Consider the following 7703-nt stretch of genomic DNA (forward strand, 5'->3'; position numbering starts at 1 on the left):
TCATTTATTTCAAAACTTAGATTCGCCATAAATGGAGAAGATAAAAATATATTGGTATGTGAGAGAGAAAAATTAAATTGCACAATAGTAGTTGGCCTGTCAGAAAATGAGATTAAAACAATTCTTATTGTATAGATCTGTCCAGAAAACGAAATATAAGGAAAAAAAAATGCTCTAGTAAAATCTATAAAAACTGCAGTTAAATTGTAAATCTAATTGGTATTGATTGAATGAAAATTTAGAATTCATATATGTTCTAAAAAATCCTGTTTGCTATTCTTAAATGGGTATTAAGACTTTAGCAGAGTAAAAAAGATATAAAATCAGCATTGATTTCTTTTCGTGATAAAGCTTAGTCCCTTAAAAAATATTCATTAAAATGTGCTTTTTTTTTTGCTTCTTATCTCTAACTCCTTATTCTGAGAATTCTTGTGACAGAAGTTGCACCATTTTAAGCAGTAAATTAGGATTCAGCTTTTATTTTCAATCAGTATCCTCAACACTTTTGCAGGGGAATAAAAAGATATTTGTTGGAACATGAGTATGTAATTCTAGTTATTCTTCCCATGCATGCAATTGACATACAGTTTCCAAATATTAAAACTGGAAATTAAGGAGTTTTAGAAATAGAAGGTTATTTTAGTCTAGGAAGAATTCTGTTTTATCATCATATCTTATTATTTTATTAGTAATGATTTGGAATTCATTACATATCTAGAGCACATCTGTTTTCTTTATGTAGTCTTTCAATATATTTCATACAGATCAAGGATGATTACAGACTTTCAATTTAGTAGAATTAGAAAAAATTATTAACATAGACTATGTCTATGTAGATTTAGTAATGCAGATATTTTTATCCAAACATTTTAATGTAGTCTATATAACACAAAATGCTTTCAAGAGCAAGAAAATAATTCATGGGTGAATTTTTTTGTGGACTGATTCAGTAGAATTCAGTAGTAGAATTCATGGTACCTGAGAGAAAATCTTTGTATGCATAAAAGTTAGTGTTTACTTAGGATGGAAACAATAAGTAAGTATTTTCATTAGCAAAACCCCCAGTGGGTTTACTGTATATGCAATTCATGTGCAGCTTTGAGCAAAAAACTAACAAGAAATAGCAGTTGAAAGGAAATTTTTTTCTGCTTTGATAGTATTGAATCATTTACTTTTGATTTTCTTGGTTAGGACAAATTTACTATGTTATTCTTAACCTTTTTCTTTTCTACAAAAGTTTAACGTAAATGCAGAGAAAAATTTAACTAAAAGCTAATGAAACTTCAACTTGGGGAATCCTTACTTATATGAAGTCCATCCAAAACCTTGGAAGGAAACCCAAATAATATCTTTACATAGTCAAATACACTAGCAAATTGCAAAAAGTAAAGAAATAAAATGAAAAAATAGAAATAAATTTTAACTTCAATGAGTTCCAATCATTTTCTTTATGTGCTCCAACTATTCCTCTATCATACTTCTGTTTTCACTGTCATTGGAGTGGCTGTATATCTTGTTGCGGGTGTCTAGAGAAGCTAAATTGGTATAGATTTAGTTTCAGTGTGTTGGAATATATTTTTGTAGCTTTTCAGGTATAGCTGCTTGGTCTCATTAGTGCTAGTTGTTCTGGTGTAATGGTAGCTTTTAGGATCAATCCTGCCAAACACTACTTGGAAGTGTATTTTGATGTGAATGTGTCTGCTAGGGTCTGAATGTTTAAAGTCATACATTGAAATCCTCACGTCCAATTTGATGATATTAGGAGGTGGGACCTTTGGGAGGTAATTAGGTCATAAGGGCCAAGCCCTCGTGAATATGATTAATGTCTGTATAAAAGAGACCACAGAGAGCTAGCTTGCCCCTTCTACCATGTGAGGATACAACCAGAGGTTTGTGACTCAGAAGAGGGCCCTCACCCAACCATGCTGGCACCCCAATCTGGGACTTCTGATTAATGATTATGAATATATGATTAATGTCTGTATAAAAGAGAATATGATTAATGTCTGTATAAAAGAGACCACAGAGAGCTAGCTTGCCCCTTCTACCATGTGAGGATACAACCAGAGGTTTGTGACTCAGAAGAGGGCCCTCACCCAACCATGCTGGCACCCCAATCTGGGACTTCGTTTCTAGAACCATAAGAAATAATGTTTTGTTGTTTTTAAGTCCCCTAGGCTGTAGTATTTTGTTATAGTAGCCCTAATGGACTAAGACACTGTTTTTCAGCTCCACGCATGGACAGTATCCAGGTAGAAGAAGAGAAACAAGATTTGAAATATGGTAGATAGAAGCTGGTATGGAATATTTTTAATTTCACAGCACAATTATCACAGAAACTTGTTAGTGGTTGACAGAAATCCAAAAATTTCATATAGCATTTCCAACAATAGTTGTGAAAGTGAAACTCCTTTTTCTAAACCATCAATAATAATAATCGTAATATCATCAATGCCAGAAAAAAAGGTTGAACTACATTTCTATATTATTATTATTAAAAGCATATTATAAAATTATCATCATATGAAGAATAGATAATGCATCAAAAAAAAGGAAACATCGTCTCATTGAGGTATGTCAAATGTCAAATATAATATAGCATAAATTATTATGTTGCTTTACCTCATTGTGTAAGATAGGGCTTGTTTATCTAATTTAAAATAGTAATTTTCATGATTTCCTTTCAGATATCAGATGAATCTGTCTTTATATGAATACTTAGTTTTCTTCTTGCCTCTAAATACTCAGATTCATGTATACATTACATTGTTTATACATACTTCAATTACTGGTGGATTGTTAAAATGATTGGTTGGATAAAAAGATAAATTTTTTTAAATAAGTGAATAAACAAAGAAAGTATTTAGTTCTAGTCTCACTGTAACGGCCAGAAGCTCTCACAGTTCATTTCCACTATGCCAAGAATAGTTTTGAGTAAAAAATATATATATATATAAACATCTGGAGTTTATTAACCATATGTCACAATTATAGTTGAAAGCTGAAGATATTTTAATTCATATCTCTAAACATCATGTCTTTCTATATAAACTGACCATTTCACTGGTCCAACATAGTTGCACCTAATAAAGAAGAAACGCATTTGACCATGAAGGATTATCAGAGATAGTATTTATTCTCCAACCTCTAACTGCCCAAAAAGCAGAGGAAATGTATGAAACTATAGATTTCAAACATTAGACAGAAGGCTACGCAGGACAGTGATCCTTAAGAAAAAGAAAATGTAACAGAGAGTCTCTAGGCTACAGTGCAAACAGAGCCCCATGGTCTCCATGAAGTGACACGAGATTAGAGTTTAGAAGCTAAAGCATCTAGAAATAACATGGCAGAGTATCAGAGACAAGAGCTAAGCAGAGAGATTGAGAATTCCATATAAGTTTCCCAGCAGAAGATTTCTCTCATGTCTCTAGCTGAGAACTGATCAGCTCATGTGTATGAGGAAACTACTTGAGGCCAGAAAAAGGGAAAAAAAAAAAAAAAACAACCTTAAGAAAGAACTGGCAGAACAATCAGTGGGACTTACAGAGGATTGGAAAGACTCTATGTTTCCCCAGTTCTAATGGAAAGATATCCTAACACAAGAACTTTGAGTAGAGCTCACAGAAGGGTAGGGCACAGGAGTGGTTTCAGATTGGAACTAAACAAAAGGCTGTCCCAGCCCAGTCTGGTAAGTCTTAGAATTTAAACTCTCAAAAAGACCAAACTGGTCCCAAGTGACTTACCTGAGCCCAGAATAAGCTCAACATGATTTAAAGGTATGAGAAACAATCCAGCACCCAACGATATGAAATTCGTAATAGTTGATTCCCAATAAAAAATTACCAAGCATGCAAAAAAGCAGAAAACTACACCTTCTAATGAAAAGAATGATTAATCTGTAGAAACAGACCAGATACACACACATGAAAGAATTAGTAAACTGGAAGATTAAGATATGGTTATTAGAAATATGTTTAAGATAGTAGAGGAAAGTATGAATATAATAAGGAGAAACACAGGAGATAGATAATCTCCAGATTAAACTTTAAGAGAAGATAAATACAATGTTTAAGATGAGAAATGCTGAATGGGATTAATGGCAGATTAGACACTGGAGAATGAAAGATTGGTGAATTTGAAAACATAGCAATAGAAACTCTCCAAAATGAAAAATTGGGAGTCATTTCCCTGTGGGATAATACTAAAGTCTAACATATGTACGTTTGTAAGCCCAAACTGGCATTGGGGGGTTATAAAAAATATTTAAGGCAGCAATGGTTGAAAATTCCTCAGATCATATTATAAGTATAAAACCACGGGGTTAAGATGCTCAACAAAACTGAAAGAGGAAAAATGCAAAGAAATCACAATGAGATATATTATAATTAATTGCTGAATCCCAGTGATAAAGAGAAAACCCTAGAGTAGCTGGAGAAAAAGGAGAGATTACATCCACAGGAACCAAGGAAACAATAACTTCAGGTTTCTGATCAGAAATTAGAAAGTCAGAAAATAAGGAAAGATATCTCTAAAGTCCTGAGAGATAAAATAAGTCAAAGAAATTGTACTTCAAAAATGAGGAAAAACAAGCACTCTGAGACAAACATACAGAATTCTTAACAGATGACTTGAACGAAAATAATTGCTGAAGGAAGTTTGTTAGTCAAAGGAAAATAATTCTAGACGAACACTTGAAACTAAATAGACCACGGGAGAATGTGGGAAATGGTAAAATGGAGTAGATGTAAAAGATTTGTTTTCTCTTTTTCAATTTTTTTTACAGATAATTAACTGTTGAAGCAAAAAATAGTGTTTTGCAGGATTTATAATATATCTAGAAATAGATACGTGACACAGAATCACAAGGACAAGGAATGAAAGCATGATATTATAAAGTTTTTATATCATACTTAGAATGGTGAAACCTTAAAGGTAGACTGTACAGGCATATCTCTTTTCATTGAGCTTGGGTTTACATATTCAACTAAATACTATATTTTAAGCCCTAGAGGTCCCACTAAAAAAACAACAAACAATGTCTAACTAATTATACATCACAGGAGACAATTGAAATAAAAAGATTCTAATAATAAACAAAAAGGAAAAGAAAGAGAAAAACAGAATAAGTAGAACGTGAATGTTACAGTTGAGAATTTAATGAAACTATATCAATAACTATATAAAAGAGTAAATTGCCCTAAATCCCTAGTTAAAAAAGAGAGATTATCTGGTGTATATGAAAACAACTCCCAACTACATGCTGTCTATAAGAAAGAATTCTCAAAAAGACATATATAGGTACGATGGGCAGAATGCTGAAGATGCTTCCCCCAAGATTCTTATCTCTTGGTTATTCAGTTAATCACTAATCTAGGTACTGCCACAGGGCCTTCGCAGATGTAATTAAGTTTCTAAACCTTAAAATAGGGAGAGTATTCTGGGTTATGCAGGTAGGCCCAATCTAATTAACTGAGCCCTGAAAAGCAGAGAATTTTCTCCAGCTGGAGTCCGAGAGATATGGTAGACAGGGGGGCAGAGGAGAGGCCAAAGTGTGAGCAAGACTTGACCTGCAGTGCTGGCTGTGAAGGTGGAGGCAGGCAGCCATGGGTCCAGGGGCGCGGGTGGGCTTTAGAAGCCGAGAATGACCCCCTGCCAAAAACCAGCAAGGAAATGAGGAGCTCAGTCCTACAGCCATGTGGAACTGAGTTCTGCCGAAAACCAGAATGAATTTGGAAGCAGATTTACCCACGGAGCCTCCAGAAAAGGAAGAAGCCCTACTGACACCATGGTTTCAAGCTTGTAAATCCTGAGAAGGCTGAGCTACACTGTGTCCAAACTCCTGATCCACATGAACTACGAGTTAGTAAATTTGTGTTGCTTTAAGCCAGATATTTGTGAGAATTTGTTACAACAGCAGTAGATAAATAATACACTATGTAAAGGATGAAAAAATATACACCATGGGATAACAATCCTAAGAAAGCTGAAGTGGCTACATTAATATCAGACAAAGTAGATCTGAGACAAGTAATATTACCACAGATAGAGAGCAGTTTTTCATATTGATAGGAGTTGACTCATTGAGAAGAGTCATCTTGAACATCTATATACCTAATAACAGTGACTTAAAAAATCAGAAACTGACAAAAATTAAAGATAGACAAATTTATGTTTCATTTGGAGATTTTAACCTCCCAATCTCAGTAACTGGAAGAATATGTACAGAGAAGAAATGTAAACAAATATCGATAATAATGCAGAAGGCGTGACCCATACCAAGTGTTTTAACTTAGTAGACATCATGGATCACCACACCTACCAATAGCAGAACACACATTCTTTTCAGAGAATAATCATAGAGATAGATCATATGCCAGGCCATAAAACAAATCCCAATATATTTGAAAGGATTATATCATACATGGTATACTCTTCATTCACAAACCAATTAAATTATAAATCAGTAACAAAGAGATAACTGAGAAATCCCCAAACATTTGTAAAATAAGGAACACACCACTAAGTTATCATTGGGTCCAAAAAGAAATTATAAGGGGCATTAGAGAATATAGTGAACTAAAAATAGACAAACAAAAAACCCTCAACATATCAAAATTTGTGAAATGCAGCTAAAGCAGTGATTAGAGGGCAATATACTGCTTTAAATTCTCATGTAAGAAAATCATAAAGGTTTAAATCAGTGATTCAAACTCAATCCATAAAATGGTAGAAAAAGAAAAGTAAGGACAAAGGAAGTATAAGGAAAGGAATAGTAAAAATTAGAGGTAAACTGAATGAACTAGAAGACCAAAAGTTACTAAAAATAAATTAAGACAAACTAAAGCTGTTTATTTAAAATGATCAAAAAAAATTGTTAAATCTCTAGCCAGACTGATTAAGGAAAAAAAGTATCAAAAACAGAAACGCTCAGTAAGAGAGTGCATGATTACAGATAATATAGATTTTAGACAATGAATGAATGTTATTAACAACTTCATGCCAATAAATTCAACATATTAGATAAAATAGATATGTTGCTCAAAAAAGACAAGTTCCCCAAACTTAAGATGAAATATGAAACCTTAGTTAATTTATACTTTTTAAAGAAATTAAATTTGTACCTACATACTTTCTCACAGAGAAAACACCAGGCTTAAATAGATTTAGCAGTGAATTCTATTTAACATTTAAGAAAGAAATAATTCCAAACTTATGCAAACGTTTTTAGTAAACAGAGGTGGAGGAAATATTTTTTAGCTCATTTTATGAAGCCAGCATTACATTGCTGTAAAAATCAGACAAAGATTTAAAAAGACAGGAATAAAGACCAAGATCTACTATGAACACAGATCCAAAAGTGCCTCCTGCCAGAATATGACTCTGAAAGCTTTTATTCCTGTTTGTCTTCTAGGACATTTTCAGTAACATTGGAATTATCTGTTTCTTAAAATTTTTTTACAGAATGCCTCCAGGAAATATTCATTTTCGAATGGAAACTCTTTAGCTGATTCTTTTGATTTTAAATTTTGCTGTGATTAAAATCTGGCAATTTTTGTATTTTCCAAGACTATTATCCTTCTCAAAAATGCTCTACATTCATTTACATGAATTTAAAAAATTCTAAATTCTATTATGATTCTTTAAAATTCCTTCATATCTTTGGTAATTGATTGTTAATGTTTTCTTATTTTACACTTTCTCCT

Source organism: Ceratotherium simum, chromosome 14 (genome assembly GCF_057802395.1).
Source record: "Ceratotherium simum simum isolate JZ-2026a chromosome 14, ASM5780239v1, whole genome shotgun sequence".
Classification (NCBI taxonomy): Eukaryota; Metazoa; Chordata; class Mammalia; order Perissodactyla; family Rhinocerotidae; genus Ceratotherium; species Ceratotherium simum.